The 23,507-nt window shown below is 31.9% G+C and overlaps 1 protein-coding gene across 1 annotated transcript in view; it reads left to right on the forward strand.

The window, feature by feature from the left end:
* The first annotated feature begins 2,323 nt into the window (after positions 1-2,323).
* LOC131801016 (clavesin-2-like) overlaps positions 2,324-23,507 on the forward strand; it is a 39,099-nt gene continuing 17,915 nt past the window's right edge. Inside the window, exon 1 of the mRNA XM_059118939.1 lies at positions 2,324-2,709. The gene's annotated coding sequence lies outside the window, so the exon portion shown is untranslated. The remainder of the gene's footprint in view (positions 2,710-23,507) is intronic.

The raw sequence follows: 23,507 nt of genomic DNA on the forward strand, positions 1-23,507 counted from the left end.
TGGAGTATGTTCATAGTTCTCTAGTTTACTTGTGACGGTCCTAAGCAGAGAAAAAAGTCATTGTAAGAATAGGTCTTCTGCAATAAAAAAAAACAAAATGAATAAAACATATGTATTTTATTCATAGGTTTTTTAAGTATAATTATTCGTAGGGCTAATAACTTTGAAATAGTGAGTTGTATTTTTACAAGTTGTATTGCACTTTTTTAGAAATATTTTTTTTTAAATCGAAATAATTTAAATGAAAAAAGGTGGAAATACTTTCGTCATTTTTTTTCAACATTGATGCAAACATTAATTTGGTATGCAATGGAAACAGAGATCCCTTTCTCTCCGACGTCATCCCTTTAAAACGAAGCTTTGTAGTAGACTTACATAAACAACGACTTTAATCGTTAAAAGGGATTTTTAATATATATGAATTCTTTATTTTTAGGTATGATTTAGACTTCTGACATCTTCTAGAATTTTATGGCTAATAATTGTAACCTGCTACGATCCTGTTTTAAGGGAGTTCCTATCCATATTTTCAAATAAGGAGCAAAAAGACCTATTTCTTGACTTTTTTTATTTGTTTAAAACTTTTTACCAAAATAATGGCTAATATTTGTAACCTGCTACGATCCCGTTTTAAGGGAGTTCCTATCCATATTTTCAAATAAGGAGCAAAAAGACCAATTTCTTGACTCGTTTGAAGGTTTAAAACTTTTTACCAAAATAATCCGTGCGTTTTTATTTTTCAATAATATTAAATTGTTGAAAAATCAATATTTTTTCGATTTTTTAAATTATTTTTCAATATTATATGTAGATTTAAAAAATATACTTTAAAAGTTCAGAAGCACAATCTTGGATTTTTAGGAATATTTTTTGAGGAATTGGTACCCCATTTTTACCGTAAATTATTTTAAAACCATTTTTCAACAGCAATCAAAAAACATTTTTTTGAAAATATTTTTCAATTTTTTTTAAATTGTTTTTCAATAATCAACGTAGATTTTAAAAAGATATTTTAAGATCTTTAGAAGTATAAGCATGGATTTTTGACAATATTTTTTGAAGAGACTGCAGATGTATAATCTGCATTTAATAAGGTTCGTTCCAACAGTTCGTGTTAGTCCTTTTTAGTACACAAAATGCACAATTTGTTCAGTATGACAAAATTTTTTAATCAAACCTTCATACATAGTACTACATTTTCAGACTTTCAATAATACGAAAATAGTTATCTTTTACTTTCTTCAAAAACATTCATTTTGACGTTTACCGAGGAGGATATTAGTAAAATCATTGAAGAAAAATTGGATGTGGGTCGATCCAATTTTTCTATCCAAAACTATTTAAACGTCTCCACATGTTAACCCTAGAAACCAAAAGTGACCTCTAAAAGAAAATTTCAGCTCTATTCATTCGTACAATATCAAATTTAGTACTATACAGTCAGAGATGAAAAAACTGCAACCAAATTCAGACTGCTGCCACTAGTCCGACAGCTGTTAAAGTTATTCCAGTGACAGCTCATTATATTGTTTACAACGTACAAAAGCATTTTGGTGAGAATTTTCCCAAAAAAAAAAATGTTCGTGATGAAATTCCAGTGTTTCTTTATATTTGGCTGGAAAACCACAAGTTCGCGTTTTGGTGTAGTCCCCATATAGTAGTACCAGCCGATATTCGGTATTTTGATGATTTTAGCGACATTATTCACCGGAATTGTTCGAATTTGGTATTTGATGTTCGTAATGGATACTACAGCCTATGACAGAAAATTGTGTGTGCAGGTCCACGTCTTCGTATAGCCCCCCATTCGTTCGACCCGGCCGAACTTACAGCTTTTTTTTTTTTTGTTTTTTTTTTTTACAAATTTTTAAGAATCTTTCCTTAAGGAAAATATATTTAATTGAGTTATAATCTTAAAATCAGCGGCTGGATTCTTGTTCAATGAAAATATGAAATAAAAAATATTTCCTTTATAAAATTTTTCATATGACATCTCTTTCCTTTATAAAAGTTTCATTTCAAATTTTCATAGAACAAGAATTAAGGCCCAGGCCTACAACAAAATCTCTCATTCGATATCAAAAAAAAAAAAAAAAAATTCAAGTGAAATGAATTTTAATATGTCATTACAGATCTATACTTGCAAAGTTATAAAAATTCATTTTGTTATAGGTTTCAAACATATTTACGTGTATACCTTACGTTTACGTTTACCTAACTCAGCACACCTCTCAAGCATTAATAAAACGTTAACTTCGAATGTGTCTTGAGACAACCTTAATAAAACATTTGGAGTCTTTACACAGTTTGGCCGAAAGACCAACATACACAACAAGTCTACATTAGACGTGTCATTTGCCGCTTTAGATCATTCAGCATCTGGCTACCGAACGGCAAGGTTCGGTGTAATCCAAAGTCAAGAAAACAAAGAAAATCAAAACTTGAATTCAAAATCGAAACAAAAGAAGAAAAAAAAAACCAAACAACAATTCTTTGAAATTTCAAAATCGTGTATATGTGTGTGTGGAAGTGAATAAATGAAACATTGAAAATATATTTTTAAAATAAAAATATTTTTAAAGAAAATCTTCAAAAAATAAAGATATTATTGAAAAGATATTATTCAAAACTTCAAACGTTTAACATAAAAATAACACTTTAACTCGACTGTGTTATTAAAAAAAATTAAAAAAAAACCTTTCAACTAAGGTATGTTTGAAAAAAAAAAGTTAAAAATGTTATCTTATTTTATTTCCAAAAACAATACAGTTTGTTGATTTCAAACCACTGCCTGGAAAATATTGATATTCAAATAATCTAATTGATTGGCTTCTTCAAGTGTTGTTGAATAAATGTTGTGTTGTATTGACTCAAGACGCATGCGTCCATGCATTAACATTTTAGCTGACCCATAGACATTTCAAACATCATTGAACGTTAAGCACTTACAAATATTTGGCAATTTTACGAAATTTTGTTTCTTGTTCGGCAAGTTTTACGAAATTTTACATTCATTTGCATAGATGCTGGCTGCATGGCTAGCTGGCCAGCCTCGTTGGCCAGTAAAATATGTATGTACATGGTTTGGAATACAGATGTGCATTCCATTTCCTGTTTATAATATTTATTTACTTTGGGTTAGTGGGTTAATGAAACGTTTAGTTAATTAGATAAATGTAGTTCAAGCGTGAGTGAATTTGAATATGAATTCTTTCGATTTCTTTAGTTTTGTGATTGTGCTAAAATTCCCATTTAAAATATGTTATTGTTCAATATGGATTGAAAAAAAAATCTCACAATTTTTCATTTTAAACAGCAATAAAATTAAACGAGTATGAGATAAAAAGAGATGTTTTTTCAAATTAAAATTACAAATTTGGATACAAAACTTTGCAGATTCAGCGGAAAATTTAACATTTTTAAATTTGGTAGAACTCTTGCGTGATTTTGTCACATATATTTAACTATAAACCAATTTAGAATTTTACTTCTTTCCTTTACTACATCTGTTTATACCCTACACCACAAGGTGGTCAGGGTATTATGTCTTTGTGCATTTGTTTGTAACAGGCAAAAGGAAACGAGATAGACCCATAGTTCCTTTTGATGATCTGCATAGAATCACTTTCTGAGTTGATTTATGCATGTCAGTCCGTCTGTCCGTCCGTCCGTCCGTCTGTCCATGTATTCTTGTGAACAAAATGCAGGTCGCATTTATTATCCGATTGAGATGAAACTTTGCAAACAACATTTGTTTGGCCCAAGGACGAACCCTATTGAAATTGGAGATAATCGGTAAAAATTTAGATATAGCTCCCATATATATCTTCGTCCGATTTGCCTTTTATTGTGCACCAAACGTGTAATATCAGCCCGAATAGTATGAAATATTTATATCTAAATATATAAATATCTAATATTTGCCCAAATGGGATGGAATTTGGCACATACGACCGAATTTAGTCTAGAAGGTAGTATGCCAAATTTGGTGAATCGGTTCAGATGTAGCTATAGCTCCCATATATATTGTTCATCCGATTTGTTGTATTTGTTACCTACAGCCGTTATATGCACTCCGTAACAACGATATTCAGGGAAATATATCAAATACAGCTCAGAAATATCTTTGCCAAATTTTATCGAGATCGGTTCAGATTTGGATATAGCTCCCATATATAACTTCGTCCGATTTACCATTTATTGTGCACCAAACGTCTAATATTTGTCCAAATGGGATGGAATTTGGCACATACGACCGAATTTAGTCTAGAAGGTAGTATGCCAAATTTGGTGAAGATCGGTTCAGATATAGTTATAGCTCCCATATATATTGTTCATCCGATTTATTGTATTTATTACCCACAGCCGTAATATGCACTCCGTAACAACGATATTCAGGGAAATATATCAAATACAGCTCAGAAATATCTTTGCCAAATTTTATCGAGATCGGTTCAGATTTGGATATAGCTCCCATATATAACTTCGTCCGATTTACCTTTTATTGTGCACCAAACGTCTAATATTTGTCCAAATGGGATGGAATTTGGCACTTACGGCCGAATTGAGTCTAGAAGCTAGTGTGTCAAATTTGGTGAAGATCGGTTCAGATATAGTTATAGCTCCCATATATATTGTTCATCCGATTTATTGTATTTGTTACCCACAGCCGTAATATGCACTCCGTAACAACGATATTCAGGGAAATATATCAAATACAGCTCAGATATTTATTTTTGCCAACTTTTATCGAGATCGGTTCAGATTTGGATATAGTTCCCATATATATCTTTATCTGATTTCAAATTAATTTTGCACCAAATGGGCAATACAAGTCCGAATTTAAAAGATACAAATGCTTCGGCATATTTAGTCCTTTGAACTTTAAATTATATTTATATTCATAGCGTGTATGATTGAATTCTCCCATAAAAACTTTTAATTATTAAGGGGAGCTCAACTAAATTAGCAAAGTGGTGTAGGGAATCAGAAAATCGGCCCCGCCCGACTTTAGGACTTTCTTTACTGGTTTTTGTTTGGAAATTCGTACTAAAAGAGTACGAAAAGTATATTTATGTACTACAAATTGAATACTTACATACGAAATGATCTAAAATTCAGAAATTTGGAATGAAATTCACTTATAGAGTGCAGGATAGATGTACCAAAAGGCTTTCAAAATTCGAATTTTAACATTACGAAAAGTTCTAAATTGGTACTAAATTTTCAAAAAATTAACCATTCCGCATTATGTGAACGGATAAAGCAAAAAACTTGATACCAAAACTATTTAGATTTTTTACTTCCAAAAAAATACATAGTTTATAGTATATAGTTTTTCGAGTCTGGGTTTTTGGAAATTCGAACTACAAGAATACGAAAACTACTTATATGGACTAAAAATTGAGTTTATTGGACAAACTACATGGGCCAGAATTCAGAAATTGGGAATGAAATTCACTTATGGAGTGCAGGATAAATGTTTAATAGACTTTTGAAAATTCGAATTTTAAGATTACGAAAAGTTCTAGAATGGTTCTAAAGTTCTAAAATGGAACCATTTGGTATTATGTGAACAAATGGAGCTAAAAACGTGAAATTTGATATGAGAATCAAGGTTGGAAAGTAAGATTGATGTATGAAGGTGGTTTTAGAAAGTTTGCGAACTGTATTAAATGATTGTAAATTGGGAATAGTTATGCTTAGGGTGAACGGATGAAGCTAGAATTTAGGTATTTTTGTTATAAAGGGGTAATTTTTCTAATGTATTCTACAAACGCAATAAAATACTAAATATTACTATATTTGGTATAATTTGTTATTGAGTGAACAGGTAGTGTTTGAAATTTGGTATTAGAGTCGCTGTTCATGTGGTTTTGGAAATTTGTACTATAATTCTACGAAAAGTACTGAATATTACTATTTCTGGTTCTGGGTGAATGGTTAGAGATGAAATTCAAAAATGTGATATTGAGGTCTCTGTTAGTATCTGGGATTAGGATTTGGAAATGTCTACTATAATTGTACGAGAAGTACTAAATTTGGTAATGGGTGAAGGAATAGAACTTACATCCTGAAATTTGATATGGATGTCAATGGTGATGCCTGTGGTTGAGAGATGGAGCTGGTTTTGAAAATGCGTACCTTACCTACACGGAATGAATAAAATGCTGTTAAATAATCGAAATAACGGTTCTAAGTCTCTTTGGACCAAATCCGTTTCAGGACATTGAGAGTCGATCCCTAGATCCGTCACTCTGTCTGATTGGTGCATACGATAACTCTTGAAGAGAGTATCCGATTTGGTTCAAACTTGGTTCTTCGTAATATTATTATCAAACTTAGATCGATTTCGAAGATGGGCAATATCGGTTCTGTCCCTCTTGTAACTCCCCCACAAATGGTCGACATTAAAAAAAATATTTTCTGTACAAAAAAAGAAACGATAATCCAATTTTGCTTCAACTTTGCAAATCCTAATATTTGCATCAGTGTTAGGTCAGGTACAAAAATAAACAAAATCGATACACTCAATCAAGTACCTTCGCCACAAAGGGTTAGAATTTTGAATAATTATAATTCTTATAAATTATGATACAAGGGTCTGATTGCCTTCAAATTTCAAATACCCAGGTACAAAAGTAGACAAAATCGATACACTCCATCAAGTACCTTCCCCATAAAGGGTCAGAATTTTGAATAATTATAATTCGTATACACTATGATATAAGGGTCTGATTGTCTTCAAATTTCACATATCCCAATATTTTTATTAACCCAAGGTCTGGTGTGAAGATGGAATATATCGGTCCATTCCTTGCGGTACTTCCCCACAAAGGGCCAACATTTTGAATCCATAAAGCCCATTAACGCGAAATTAACAATCGAATTCATTCAGACTTGCCAAATCTCAATATTTCCATCAACACAAGATCTGTTATAAAGATGGTAGAGATCGGACATTCCTTCTGTTATTTGCCCCATAGAGGGTCAAAAAGTTTTAAATAACAAAAATGATTACAAATTTCGAAATAAGCATCCGGATCTCTTTATACTACACACACACCATTATTTCTACTAACACAAAATCTGCTGTGAAGATGGGATATATCGGTCCACTCCTTCTGGTACTTCACCACAAAGGGTCAAAATTTTGAATATCCATGGAGCTCATAAAACGCGAAATTAACATCAGATTTCATTCAGGCTTTGTACATTTCAATATTTCCATCAACACAAGATATATTATAAAGTTGGTATATCGGACCACTTTTTCTGGTACCTGCCCCACACAGGGTTCACGAATTTGAAAAACAACACGCTCAGAGAAAGCGTAATTAGTTTCAACTTTTTTTCTTTCTCTCTCTCTCTTTAAATTATATACATACAAACATTTTTGTTAAGACAAGATATGTTGTTAAGATGATACATATCTGAGAACCCCTTCTGGTACCTCACCCACAAATGGTCACAATTTTCAAAACTTTTATTTGGCACAACTTGTAAAGCAAGTCAGCGATTTTTTACAACTTGCAATATCTAAATATTTATTTAAACCTGAGATGAATATGGAATTTATGTTTTTTCATAAAATTGGATATAAATGTTCGATTTTTTTTTTGTAACCCCGAACCCCTTCTGGTACCTCACCCACAAAAGGTCACAATTTTCAAAACTTTTATTTGGAATAACTTGTAAAGCAAGTCAGCGATTTTTTACAACTTACAATATCTAAATATTTATTTAAACCTGAGATGAATATGGAATTTATGATTTCGCATAAAATTGGATATAAATGTTCGATTTTTTTGTAATTTTGCCCATATTAATGTTTTTATCTGTTTTAGATGAAGTATGGAAATGGAATATACATGATGCATATTTCAATATTTTCCAAAAATTATCAAATATTTGAAATAGAGTGAATGAAGTAACCAATAGAGTCCAAACCTGGCACGTTGCAATATTTATATTGAATTTTTTTTAGGCCCAATTCGAAATGGACAATATTGTCCAATTCCTTAGAGGGTCAACAATTTGAATAATCGTAACAGAAGTCGAAACATATTTAAATAATCGAACATTGGCTGAGGGTATACATCTGTCGGCAAAAGCGACTGTTACTTTTTAACTTGTTGTATTCTCTTTTGGTTGCATGGTAGAAGAAGTCGATTTTTATATGTTTTCTTATACGACGCAAATCGGAGTTTGTACTGATATGTATTTTTTAACAATTTTTACAAATTTCAATAATTTTTCATTCACGAATTTCAATATCAAAATCAGTTTGACAGTTTATTGTCCCAGCAGCTGTGTCGATGCGGATACCTGTATTCTTCTACCATGTTTGGTTGTCTATGTAAACGTAAACAAAGATCGGCTGAGCGGCATTTATACCCTCCTAAGGTTTATCGGAACACACAAGGATAACCCATTAGATCTATTAAACCCATGGGGCTAATCTTCAATAATATGAACCAGATATTAGTGTCACAGTTAAGTCAAATATAACCTTATATAAAACTCTGATAGAAGACAATTTGCGTTGCAATATAGTGTGTAAATATAATTATAATGAGTTTCTTTTACAATTTTATGGTATCACAATATTACACACTATTTTACATTGCCATTTACAACTTCTGCTTGACCATAACCTCTTGGAAATAAATTAGACCTTTGCCAATTCAATTCGTCTATGGTTCAACAAAAACAGCAAATGTGAATATTTAAGTGTTCGGCGTCAAAATTATTTCAAAATCCAAAACAAGAAATAACATTACACTCCGGGTATTACAAAGCGTTTAATAAAAACGAACATAAAAGAGCAGCAATAAAAAGAAAAACAACAAGAAACAAAATGCCAAAGTCACCTTCAATTTATTTATCATCTGCGAGAGTAGAAGAAGGGATGATTTGCTAAAAGCGAATTTGTTCGGAATACGAACGCATGGCATCTGTTAAAAATAAATGAGGATAGTACTGTAAACATTTTTTTGGAGTAAAATTTTATAAAATCAATTAAAATGCTTAATTATTGTAATATATATTTTCTCGTTTATAAGAATAATAGATATTAGAAATTTGAAAATATTTAAAATTCACTACTTTGACATTTTTGAAAAAATAGGTGTGTCTGGTTACTTTTCCTGCAGGAATTGTCCAGCAACATCTTTCTGAGAGAGTAAGGTAGTTTTACTCTCTTTTACAAGGAAATTACGAAAAGTAAACAGACGGTATTCCTGCAGAAGCTTGCAACTAATCAGCTAATTTGTCAAAACAAACCAATTTGTCCCCCATTAAAAGAATTAAACGAAAGGAACCACCACCAATTTTACAAGTTTTATAAATAAAAAGGAAATTGACAATAAAATAAAAATATGACCAATATAAGGAAGATAGATTTAATGTGTTCCGCTGGAATCCTTTAAACCTGTTGCTAATGGCATTTGTCTAAAAATGTTGGAAATAGTCTTTTATTTTCTTATTACATATTAATATTTATTTTTTTCACATTTTGTTAAGTTGTTCTCCAAAAACAATTAGTCTTGCTAATTCCAAAACAATATTTTCAAATTAAAATCACAAAAAGAAATAAATAAACAATAGAAAACATCTGATTGAATGTCGATGAATGAGAAGAAGAAGAGTTGCAAGAGATTGCAAGAAGAAATTTGTCCAGCAAGAATTTGCAAACTCTCATTGAAAGAACTGTCAAAATTTCTCTCTCCAACTGCTCTCTTTTGCAGAACTTTCGGGTTAACAGACGACTTCCAGTAACAATTGTTACAAATTTTAGGGTAACCAGACACACCTAATTACAGTTCCCACTGTTGAATAACAAGTACACATTTTAAGTAAATTAGTATTTAATTGACTAATTCAGCGCAATGTATTTTTCTTAAATTGAATTTCATTTTTCGACTAGTGAATAGTAGTTTAACTATTAAAAAAAAAAACGAGTTAAAAAATATCAGAATGTTCGATTATTTAAATATATTTTGACTTCTGTTATGATTATTCAAATTGTTAATCCTCTATGGTGTAGGTTCCGAAGGAATGGGCCAATATTGTCCATTTCGTATTGGACCTAAATAAATATGATATAAATATTGCGAAGTGCCAGGTTTGGACTATATTGGTTACTTCCTTTACTTTATATGAGATATGCGATAATTTTACGAAAATGTTAAAATGTGCGTGAGGTACCAGATATAGTCGACCGAAGTATTCCATTTCCATACTTCATCTAATACAGATAAAAATATTGATATGGGCAAAATTACAAAAAAATCGAACATTTATATCCAATTTTATGCGAAATCAAAAATTCCATATTTATCTCAGGGTTCTGGTTGAAAAATTATTTAAATATAGCAAGTTGTAAGGAATCGCTGTCTTGTTTCGCAAGTTATGACAGATAAAAGTATTGAAAATTGCGACTCTTTATGGGTGAGGTACCAGAAGGAGTTCGCCGATATATATCATCTTCACAGCAAATCTTGTGTTAGCAAAAATGTTTGTATGTGTGAAATTTGAAGAGAGTTGGATACTTATTTCGCATTCTTTGAACGTTTTGTTTTCAAAAGTCTTAAAGAAATGATCACGATATATACCATCTTTGCAACAGATCTTGTGTTGATGGAAATATTGATATGTACCAAGTCTGAATGCAATATGATGCTAATTTCGCAATTTATGAGCTTCATGGATATTCCAAATTTTGACCCTTTGTGGGGGAGGTACCAGAAGAAATGGACCTATATATTCCATTTTCACAGCAGATCTTGTGCTGGTAAAAATAATGGGACGTGTCAAATATGAAGGGAACCGGATGCCTTTTTTCGGATTTTATAATAGTTTTGCTTATTGAAACGCTGGCCATTTGTGGGGGAGAAGGAATGTTTCAGTCTCTACCATTTTTATAGCAAACCCGTGTTAATAAAAATATTGAGATTTTCCAAGTCTAAGTGGAATCGGATATTAATTTCGCGTTTTTTTTTTGAGCTTCATGGATATTCCAAATGGGGAAGGTACCAGAAGGAGTAGACCTATATATCCCATTTTTACAGCAGATCTTGTACTGGTAGAAATAATGGGATGTATGAAATATGAAGAGAACCGGAAGAAGATCGGATGTTAATTTCTCGTTTTATGAGCTTCATTGATACTCAAAATTTTGATCCTTTGTTGGGAGGTACCAGAAGGATGTAAACCGATATATACCATCTTCACACCAGACCTTGGGTTAATAAAAATATTGTGATGTGTGTAATCGGAATCTTACATCACATTGTATAAGAGTAGTAATTATTTACAATTGTGGGCAAAGTACTTGATGGAGTGTACTGATATTGACCATTTTCGCACCTGACCTAGCCCTAATACAAATATTAGGATTTGCAAAGTTGGAACAAAATCGTATTATCTTTTATCTTTATGTAAAGAATACTTTTTATTTTTTTGGCGGGGAGGTTGGAACCAGAAATAGTGGACCAATATTGACCATCTCCCAATCCGATCTAAGTTTGATCATTATATTATGATGTACCCAGTTTAAACCAAATCGGATACTCCCTTCGAGAGTTATCGTGCATCCCAGCCAGACATACAGACAGACGGACGGACATCGCTAGATCGATTCCAAATGACCTGAAACGGATTTGGTCCAATTAAACCTAGGGTTTAAAACCGTTATTTCGATAAGGCACGTTTTGGCCGTATCAAATGATATATACCCTCTCTAGCCATATGGCTGAGGGTATAAAAAATGAACTCTCAAAGCTATAATGTAATTTTAAACTAAAGGTTCCAACAATGTGCAAAGTACCAAAAGTATTTACTAAAAGCAACGAAAATTAAAATACAAATATTAATAAAAAGTTTGTTTATAATCATGGACCTTAGACTTAAAACTTTTGCATTAAAACCAATGTCTAAAAACTTTCGTATTACAACCAAATATTATAAAAATGTTTGGAGGTACTTGTAAATGTGTCATCATGCCCTCCCATAGTTTACGAGTCACTTTAGGTTTAAGGTACAAATAAAATTCTGAAAACAATACATCTCACCAAAACAACCAAATGAAAAATGTAACTTTCAACAATTGGCCATTCTCTAATTGACATCTTACAAGCATGTACAAATTTACCTTTCTGTAAAACGTTTTGTTTGGAACTTGCCTTGCAATGCTTAAATCTTTTGTTGTAAATAATTAATCATCATTTGTTATGCATATATATGTTGTATATATGTAAATCAATATATGCCCGTTTAATGTATTATTACATAGTAGCTTTTGTATATCTTATTTGTTGGTTTCATTCATCTCCATTCAAATCTTGTCAGCGGCTTTAAAGCCCCTTTTTTTGTATTTCTCGTATATTGTAAGTGAAAACGCAAGTTGCTAATATATTTACCAACAAATTAAGCGTGCTAATATGGGTAGGGTCGAAGATGTAATCGTTATATTTTAAAAGCCATGTAAACACTGACTCATGCCAAAAATTTAAGTGTGATTTTGAAACTGAAAACGAGTAATGAAGAAAAGGAAAAAATGCGTATTTTTTTAGATTTTACAAAACATTTATAGTAGTGATTTTTATACCCTACAACACTATGTGTTGGGGGTATTATAAGTTTGATTGGGCCAGAATTTATGTAACACCTCGAAATATTGATTTCCCATATAGGAAAGTATATATGGATCTTCCTAGCTCGCCGAGCTGAGTCGATCTAGCTATGTATGTCCGTCCGTCTGTCCATGGTAATTTGTAATCACTCTACAGGTCGCAATTATGGTCCGATTCTTACGAATTTTTGCACGAAGGTGGGGTTAGGGTCAGAATAGAAGCCTATTTCTTTTGGAGATGATCGCCAAATATTTAGGGGTTGAAATGGACCAAATACTGAAAAATATCGGATTTTGCAGTAGCTATACAGGTCGCAATTATAGACCAATCGACGCGGAATTTCGTATGTAGCTAAAGTTTAGGGCGGGGAAGAAGCCTACCAATTAGGGTGGTCATCGGATAATATTTAGCGGGTAAAATAGACCATATCTTTTGTGTTGAAAAAATTCAACATTTTTCATTAAACCGCGAATATTTTAAATCCCGGCGAAATCACAAAGCCATCACAAGGTTACTTCTGACCTTTACATTGATGTTAACATCCAACAAATCGGATATATAGCAAAATATGTGCGATATATATGTTTATCAAAGAAGATATGCTTGAAAGATCTCTTATATGTCGAGAACGGCTGAACTGATTTCGACAGTTCTCATTAATTCAGAATGGCCTCTTGGCAGGAAAGAAAAAAAGTCTAAAAAATCGCATAAAAATATCTCTCTAAAGATGAAAATATTGATTTTTTAACATTTTCTCATATTTTTTCAATTTTTTCATATTTTTGGCATATTTTCATTTTGAATTAAACATTTGGTAATATTTCTACAGCTAACAAAACTAAGTAGTTAGGATATCAGGATATCATATACAGATCGCATTTATGGCCCGATCGTTATGAAATTTTGCATGGGTATAAGATGAGGGTCAGAATAGAAGCCTACTCTTTTTGGAGATGATCGTCATATATTTAGGGGTTGAAATGGACCAAAAAACTGTAAAATTGTCAGCAGGTCGTAATTATCGCCCGATCCTCACACACATTTGAATGGGGGTTACCGGACATTGCAAAAGCCAAGCAGTTTTGGATGGCCATCCAAAAATATTCAATGTGTGAAGGAGTTTGCCAACTTTTGTGGACAAAATACGAAAATATCCATTCCAGTGTCTTTTTGGAGAATTCACAAATACAGAAAAGACGCACTTCTGACTATTTCGTTAAGGCTGATTTCGTTGATGAATATAGTCAAATGTCTGTATCTCATATAGATGCGTTTCAGTCAAAACCAATAATAAACGTTAATCTTTTGCCGCTTCTGAGAGATTATAGGTCTTTGGGAAATATTGGTTCCAGATCTAGGAAGACCATTTACGTGCAACATCTACCTATAAATTGGAAATGAGCAAATTAGTTCAAGTTTCTATTATTCGAAAATTAGAGAACGAAACCTGATGGTTTTCTTTTATTATTTGTCACAATATCTTGTGGAATTCTTTCGAGTATCTGGCCTATATAAACTGTATCATTTATTATAGTGTTGTAGGGTATTCAGCGGTCGGCCCCGCTCGACTGTAGCCTTTGCTTACTTGTTTTTAAATTAAATTTATGGAGAATTCGATCGTGTTGTTTTAAATGTATTTTCAAATAAAACCTACTTTTACAGTGTTGAAGGTTAAACAACTGGGTTATTTGATCTAGTGGGTTAAACTTGTGTGATTGCAAACACTCTTGCCTTGGAAGCATTTTTAAGTACCTTGGAAGCATCTCTCAAAAATGCTTTCCCTTTTAGTGTCTAATTTTCTGTAAAAATGCTACAGTTTGGGTTTTTGCAATAACAATTACATAAATAATAAATGTAAATAGTGAAGCAGTTCTGTAAAAAGTGAAGCAGTTCTTCCCGAGGACTTTAGCTAATCTGATAGGAATGACATGACGTTTTTCATCCTGCAATTATATTCCCTAGAATATTTTGGAATACCTATTTGATGAAAAATGCTTGCAGCTAAGGAGGACATAAACGCCGCTTAGCTGATGTTCATTCTTTTTTTTTTAGAAAATGTTCAAATTTAGAACAAAAAGTTTCTTTTTCTAAATTTTAAGATATTCAAAAATTAGGGAAATTAATGAATTTAAGATAATAAAATTAAACAAAACTTTGCTGTGAAAATAGAACTTGAGTCGAACCTGGAGAGTTTCTAGTGTATAATTCGCATATGCTAATTTGCAATAAGTTCGAAATATATACTACTTTCCAGAGAACGGCCCTGGTAAGCCATCATCCACACCAAAATATGCCTGATGAGCCGCTTAACCAACGGCGAAACGCGTCGCATAGTGGTGAGTGTGTGATAGGGTCTATCTGGCTTTCCTTTTCACTGCAAATTTCAGATCATTAAGCTCGTCTCAAAAGAGAAAACAAACACATAAATCATAAAACATATGATCTTCGCCTTAACAAGGCAAAACTTAAGAATATTTTTTTTTTTTTGATTTACGAGGCTGTAGTAACTGTTCCGTACTTTATACACGAAATTTGAAACAATTCCGGTGAATAATATCGCTAAAATCATCAAAATACCGAACATCGGGAGGTACCATTATATGGGCGCTATACTAAAACGTGGATCTATTTAGATTTTCTTCTAAGGGGTAAAATACTCTGAAAGAACCCCTTGTGTAGATTTTAAGACAGTGCCATTAAAAATGCGGCTAAAATCATCAAAATACCGAATATCGGTAGGAACCGTTATATAGGGGACATATGATATTGTGGTCCTTTATAGACAATTCTCTTCCAGGGGGTAATGTTCTCACAGGGAACTTCTTTTGTGGATTTTAGGACAATTTAATAGAAAAAATTGGCTGAAATCATTAAAATACCGAATATCGGGGGGTAAAGTCATATAGGGACTATACCATATCGTGGACCTATATAGAAAATTCTCTTTCAGTGCGTAAAGTACTCACAAGGAACTTCTTGTGTGAATTTTCAGACAATTCCGTTGAAAAATTGGACTAAAATCATCAAAATTCGGTATTTTCGGCAGGTACCGTAATATGGGGGCTTAGCGATATTGTGGACCTATATAGATGCTTCTCTTCCAGGGGATAAACTCCTTGTGTAGAATTCCATTGAAAAATGTGGCTAAAATAATCAAAATACCGAATATCAAGGGTACCGTTATATGAGGGCTATACGCTATCATGGACCGATATAGCCCATCTTCGAACTTGACCTGCCTGTAGACAGAAAATAGATCTGTGCAAAATTTTTGCTTCCTATCTTTATTCGTTTTGACTCTAGTGTGATTACAACAGACGGACAGACGGACGGACAGGGCTAAATCGTCTAAGAATTTTACGCTGATCAAGAATATATACTTTGTTGGGTCTAAAATTATTATTTCGATGAGTTGCAAACGATATGACGAACTTAATATACCCTCCATACTTTGTATAGATGAGGGTATAAAAATATTTATTGGAGCAATAGCTATACCGGACCGAGTCTTACCAAATCGTAAAATTCGGTTGAATATGAAAAAATCCATTCAATTTGGGCTGATATTATATATAAGGTGGACAATAATCTTAAAATCGGATGAAGATGTATATCGAAGCTATATAAAGTTCTGAACCGATCTCGATAAAACTTGCCGAGGTATTTTCGAGCAGTATCTGATGCCCGGTATCAAATATCATTGTTGTGGAGTGTATATTACGCATGTGATGATTTTAACACCAAATCGGATGAAACATATATCTGGGAGCTATAGCTATATCTGAACCAATTTTCAACAAAATTTGAAGCAATTGCTTTTAGGCGGAATTCCGTCAGATGTGCCAAAACTGAAGCTATTTGGTAAACTAAAATCTAAAATCGGATAAAGATATATATGGGAGCTATATTCAAGTCGGAACCAATAAAACAAACCATAACTTTTGTATCAAAAAAATATGAAAATTTCCATTAAACCGCGAATATTTTTAATCCCGGCGAAATCATAAAAGGTCATATCGGACCATTCCATTGATGTTGATAGCCATGATATCAGATTTATAGCAAGAGATGGGCCATATTTATGTAAAAGAAATTTATCTTAGTTATACGTCAAGAACCACTGGACTGATTTTCACAATTCTCATCAATTCGGAATGGTATCTAAAATCTAAGAAAATCTCGTAAAAATATGCCAACCAAAAATTTGAATGTTTGTTTTTGTCACTATTTGTTGAGTATATTGAATACACGTCATCATTATCGTCCGATCGTCACGAAATTTTGCATGGGGATAGGATTGGGGCCAGAATTAAAGCCTATTGTTTTTGGAGATGTACATTCAGGGGTTTAAAGGGATAAAAAAAATTAAAATTTTCTTGATTTTGCAGTTGCTCTACAGGTTACTATTGAAAACCAATCGGCATGGAATTTTGTATGAGAAGAGAGTGAAGGACAGGGAAGAACTCTAGCATTTTTGATTGACCATTGGATTATATTTAGCTGTAAAATGGGTACAACTTTCGAGTGAAATTGTTTTGAATATCTAAAAATACAACGGAGTGTGCAAATATTGAGCAAATGCCCAAAGTCAAAAACCTAAGGATAACATCTAAGCAGGACTCTTTGACATTATTTCGACGAAACGAAATCTTTCAAATTGTATTAGGACATAAGGGGTCTTCCCACATATTGCAGTGTTGTAGGACATCACATGGTCGGCCCCTCACGACTATAGCCTTTGTTTGCTGGTTTAAAAAATATGGTTGAATAGTATTGTGAAACACCATTGTAGTCTTAATTATGGATTTTCAAGAATAATTTTTTAAGGACCGAACGAATTGTGAATTTTTAAGCCTTTAACGGTGAATTTTTAGTGTATTTTGATTATAATTTAGGAAGGACATATTTGTGTTTAAAAGTTTTATTTTCGTTTTATTTTTAAGTGTGAAATAATAGGAATTTTAAAATGGCCATAACTCTTTAAATATTGAGTTTTGAGCGTTTTTAGCTATTATTTGTGATCACTTTTTTAAGTGAGAATCAGTAAGAATTTTAAAATGGCCATAACTCCTTAAATATAGAGTTTTCAGCGTTTTTAGCTATTATTTGTGATCACTTTTTTTAAGTGAGAATTAGTAAGAATTTTAAAATGGCCATAACTCCTTAAATATTGAGTTTTCAGCGTTTTTAGATATTATTTGTGATCACTTTTTTAAGTGAGAATCAGTAAGAATTTTAAAATGGCCATAACTCCTTAAATATTGAGTTTTCAGCGTTTTTAGCTATTATTTGTGATCACTTTTTTAAGTGAGAATTAGTAAGAATTTTAAAATGGCCATAACTCCTTAAATATTGAGTTTTGAGCGTTTTTAGCTATTATTTGTGATCACTTTTTTAAGTGAGAATCAGTAAGAATTTTAAAATGGCCATAACTCCTTAAATATTTAGTTTTCAGCGTTTTTAGATATTATTTGTGATCACTTTTTTAAGTGAGAATCAGTAAGAATTTTAAAATGGCCATAACTCCTTAAATATTGAGTTTTCAGCGTTTTTAGATATTATTTGTGATCACTTTTTTAAGTGAGAATTAGTAAGAATTTTAAAATGGCCATAACTCCTTAAATATTGAGTTTTGAGCGTTTTTAGCTATTATTTGTGATCACTTTTTTAAGTGTGAATTATTGAATATTTTAAAATGGCCGTAACTCCTTTAATATTGAGTTTTCAGCGTTTTTAGCTATTATTTGTGATCACTTTTTTTAAGTGAGAATTAGTAAGAATTTTAAAATGGCCATAACTCCTTAAATATTGAGTTTTCAGCGTTTTTAGCTATTATTTGTGATCACTTTTTTAAGTGTGAAATGATAGGAATTTTAAAATGGCCATAACTCCTTATATATTGAGTTTTCAGCGTTTTTAGCTATTATATGTGATCACTTTTTTAATTGTGAATTAGTAAGAATTTTAAAATGGCCATAACTCCTTAAATATTGAGTTTTCAGCATTTTTAGCTATTATTTGTGATCACTTTTTTAAGTGTGAATTATTGAATATTTTAAAATGGCCGTAACTCCTTTAATATTGAGTTTTCAGCGTTTTTAGCTATTATTTGTGATCACTTTTTTAAGTGAGAATCAGTAAGAATTTTAAAATGGCCATAACTCCTTAAATATTGAGTTTTCAGCGTTTTTAGCTATTATTTGTGATCACTTTTTTTAAGTGAGAATTAGTAAGAATTTTAAAATGGCCATAACTCCTTAAATATTGAGTTTTCAGCGTTTTTAGATATTATTTGTGATCACTTTTTTAAGTGAGAATCAGTAAGAATTTTAAAATGGCCATAACTCCTTAAATATTGAGTTTTCAGCGTTTTTAGATATTATTTGTGATCACTTTTTTAAGTGAGAATCAGTAAGAATTTTAAAATGGCCATAACTCCTTAAATATTGAGTTTTCAGCGTTTTTAGCTATTATTTGTGATCACTTTTTTTAAGTGAGAATTAGTAAGAATTTTAAAATGGCCATAACTCCTTAAATATTGAGTTTTCAGCGTTTTTAGCTATTATTTGTGATCACTTTTTTAAGTGTGAAATGATAGGAATTTTAAAATGGCCATAACTCCTTATATATTGAGTTTTCAGCGTTTTTAGCTATTATTTGTGATCACTTTTTTAAGTGTGAATTAGTAAGAATTTTAAAATGGCCATAACTCCTTAAATATTGAGTTTTCAGCATTTTTAGCTATTATTTGTGATCACTTTTTTAAGTGTGAATTATTGAATATTTTAAAATGGCCGTAACTCCTTTAATATTGAGTTTTCAGCGTTTTTAGCTATTATTTGTGATCACTTTTTTAAGTGTGAATTAGTAAGAATTTTAAAATGGCCATAACTCCATAAATATTGAGTTTTATTTTCGTTTTTATTCAACAATACTTGTAATTACTATTGTTTTATTATAATAAGACCCGGCATACCAATCTATAACATATCTATTATGACTTCTGTCAAGATTTTGTTGTTATTTTTCATATTGAAATGTCGGTGCGTACCAAACTCCGGCCAATGAAGATACATTTCATTGTACATCTTGTGGTGTGTGTTATTTATAGAGGAAACATAATATGAAAGACCTACATTGTCGAAATCACACTCTATGTCTTACTAAACGAATGACAGAATGACAGACTGACTGACTGACTGACCGACTGGCTGTTGTCTAATTGTATTGAGCCTTAGGACAAAAAACTATTGTTCAATTATTATTTCTGGTACCGGTTGCCGGCGAAATGATTTCACATAATGTTCATTTTTTTTTATTTCCCCTGCCACATTTCAACGCATATCGTAGCAAAATATAGAAATATATCAACATAAGTATGTATGTGCATATGTCTGTAGTTTGTCAGTAAACTATAGCAATTGTCGAAATGACTTCAGAAGCAAACCAGGTACAACCAGACTAATTGTACTAATGGCATTCCGTCATAAGGTATTTTCTAAAAAAAAAAAATTGTAGAAATAATATTTCATTAGTTTCTGTACTATTGTTTAAAACAAGAGAATACGCATATGTGTGTGTGTGTTTATTTTTCATTTTGGGGTTTTTTCTGGTCCGACGAACTTTTGCTGTTATATTTTTAACAGCTCTACCATGTCATTGGTAAAAAATCCAAAAAAAACAAATGCTTGAACAAAACATTGTTCAAGAAACCTACAAACATATTGTGCGAAAAATACGAAGACAAAGAGACTTGCTCCTCTTCGTCTGTACATATGTATGAAAATATGTAGGTACATAGTATTTTTATTACTTAATGATTTTATAACAACAATAATAAATGCTACCATAACAATGAGATTAAAAACGAAATATTTTGTAATGACGGTTGGTAATAAACCCAATTAAATTGTTGTCTATACATCGGCTTACTTAACTAACTGACTGCAGACGAAGAGCCCTGATTTGTTTAAAAAAACAATAATCATAATAATAATTCGAATGTATATATACTACATACATTATATAAAACAAAAAGTACAATGTCATGGTCACGATATGAATTAATATGTAGTAAATTGGAAAAGTGGCAAAGGGAGGTTGAAAGATTTTGATCGACCTATAAAATTCCTCATCGTGGATTTTTGGAAAAAAAAAACTTTCGAGGCTATTAGTTGCCCAAATTAATTTTTTTCCAATAATTATTTACGGATTTTGCATGAAATATTCTTCATGTTTATGAAGCCCAAAATGTGGATTTTTATACCCTACACCACAAGGTGGTCAGGGTATTATGTCTTTGTGCATTTGTTTGTAACAGGCAAAAGGAAACGAGATAGACCCATAGTTCCTTTTGATGATCTGCATAGAATCACATTCTGAGTCGATTTATACATGTCCGTCCGTCCGTCTGTCCACGTATTTTTGTAAACAAAGTACAGTTCGCATTTATTGCCCTATCCAGATGAAACTTCGCACAAGTCATTTGTTTGGCCCAAGGGCGAACCCTATTGAAATTGGAGATAATCGGTCAAAATTTAGATATAGCTCTCATATATATCTTCGTCCGATTTGCCTTTTATTGTGCACCAAACGTGTAATATCAGTCCGAATTGTATGGAATTTTACATATACACCCAAATTAGGCATATAAACATGTATGCCAAATTTGATCGAAATCGGTTCAGATATAGCTTTAACTCCCATATATATTGTTCATCCGATTTGTTATTTTTGTCCTCCGCAGTCGTAATATGCACTCTGTAACAACAATATTTGGGGAAATATATCAAATACAGCTCAGAAATACATTTGCTAAATTTTATCCAGATCGGTTCAGATTTGGATATAGCTCCCATATATAACTTCGTCCGATTTACCTTTGATTGTGCACCAAACGTCTAATATTTGTCCAAATTGGATGAAATTTGGCACTTACGACCGAATTGAGTCTAGAAGCTAGTATGTCAAAGTTGGTGAAGATCGGTTCAGATATAGCTATAGCTCCCATATATACTGTTCATCCGATTTGTTATATTTGTTACCCACAACCATAATATGCACTCCGTAACAACGATATTCAGGCAAATATATCAAATACAGCTCAGAAATACATTTGCTAAATTTTATCGAGATCGGTTCAGATTTAGATATAGCTCCCATATATATCTTTATCTGATTTCAAAGTCATTTTGCACCAAATGGGCAATACAAGTCCGAATTTAAAAGATGCAAATGCTTCGGCATATTTAGTCCTTTGAACTTTAAATTATATTTATATTCATAGCGTGTTTGATTAAATTCTTCCATAAAAACTTTTAATTGTTATGCGCAGCTCTACTAAATTAGCAACGTGGTGTAGGGTATCATAAAGTCGGCCCCGCCCGACTTTAAGAGCTTCTTTACTGGTTAAGTATATCTTTTCGAGGATTTCAAAACCATAAGCCTGCGTATTTTAAATATTTTTGCAAGAACCATTTAGCGACCCTCCACCATACATAGTCATTCCGATTGTAACTCATCGAAATAAAGATTTTAAACATAACAAAGTATAATATCGCAAAATTCTAAGACAATTTAGCCCTGTCTGTCTGTTGTAATCACGCTATAGTCAAAACGAATAAAGATAGGAAGCTAAAATTTTGCACAGATAAGTCTTTTGTCTGTGGCCAAATTTTTCAATGACATTGTCTGAAAATCCACAAAAGGAATTCCTTCTGAGTACTTTAAACCCTGGGAGATTATTGTCTATATGGGTGCACGATATCGTATATCCTCCATGTAATGGTATCTCCCTATATTCGGTATTTTGATGATTTTAGCTACATTATTCAACGGATTTTTTTCACGTTTCGTATTTTAAATATTTTAATGACTTATGACAAAAGTTGCCCATGCTGGTCCACGTCTTAGTATATAGACTCAAATATAACGGCTGTATACGGTATTTTTAAGATTTTTACAGAATTTTCAACGGATTTTATTTTTTCCAAATTCGTTTCAAATGGTGGAAGGTATTTAAAGTTCGGCCCGGCCTAACTTCTTTTTTACTTGTTTATAATTATTTTTTAAGATTTTTCAAGCCTATTAAAGATTAAAAAAATATATATGTTTTTAAGATCATATTTTAGGATTATTTTTTAAGCTCTATCGGAAACCTAAAATTAAGGTTATTTTTGAAACCTTTTAAAACGCTAAAAAATATGCTTCGCTTTGAAGGCCTATTAAAGTCTTAAGCGCGATTTTATAATATTATGACTTAAGGCCTATTAAGAGTTTAAGATTTCTCCCCCAAGGCCTTTCAATGTTTCCATAATATATTTATATATTTTTAAATACTATCCGAGTCATAATCATGACTCTCAAAGCCAAATATTGCAGAAATGCTGTCCTCATTTTTCAGTTTTCTACAAAAATGTTTCGATTTCTCTAGAAGACACATTTTGATCTCTAACACAAACTTTTCCACTATTACATAATAAACATCGACTTACATGCATAAGTATATGTATGTGTGAAACTAGAAAAAATACGTCACAAATCTTTATTTGTAAGAAAATGGTTGCGTCAGTGTGGTCAAACCAGAAGTGGCTAAAAAGAACATTCAAATGCATTTGTTGGCAAAAAAAATGGTAATAAAATGTCGTTTAGAAACGAGTTTAAGTTGTTTCCTCAAAAAAAAAGAGTCTAGAAAATTCGGCAAAGGAAAAAACATGTAGTTGCATTAGCAGACACATTCTAAAGTTTGAAAAAAAAACAACAACGGAAATAAAATACGACAGCGGAGTGTTTAAATTACAAAACTGTAGTCATATGTTGGAGGAGAAAAAATTGACATGTCATCAACGTCGAAACACAACGGTCAAATAATGA

The sequence above is a fragment of the Musca domestica genome, unplaced genomic scaffold (assembly GCF_030504385.1).
Source record: "Musca domestica strain aabys unplaced genomic scaffold, Musca_domestica.polishedcontigs.V.1.1 138, whole genome shotgun sequence".
Classification (NCBI taxonomy): domain Eukaryota; kingdom Metazoa; phylum Arthropoda; class Insecta; order Diptera; family Muscidae; genus Musca; species Musca domestica.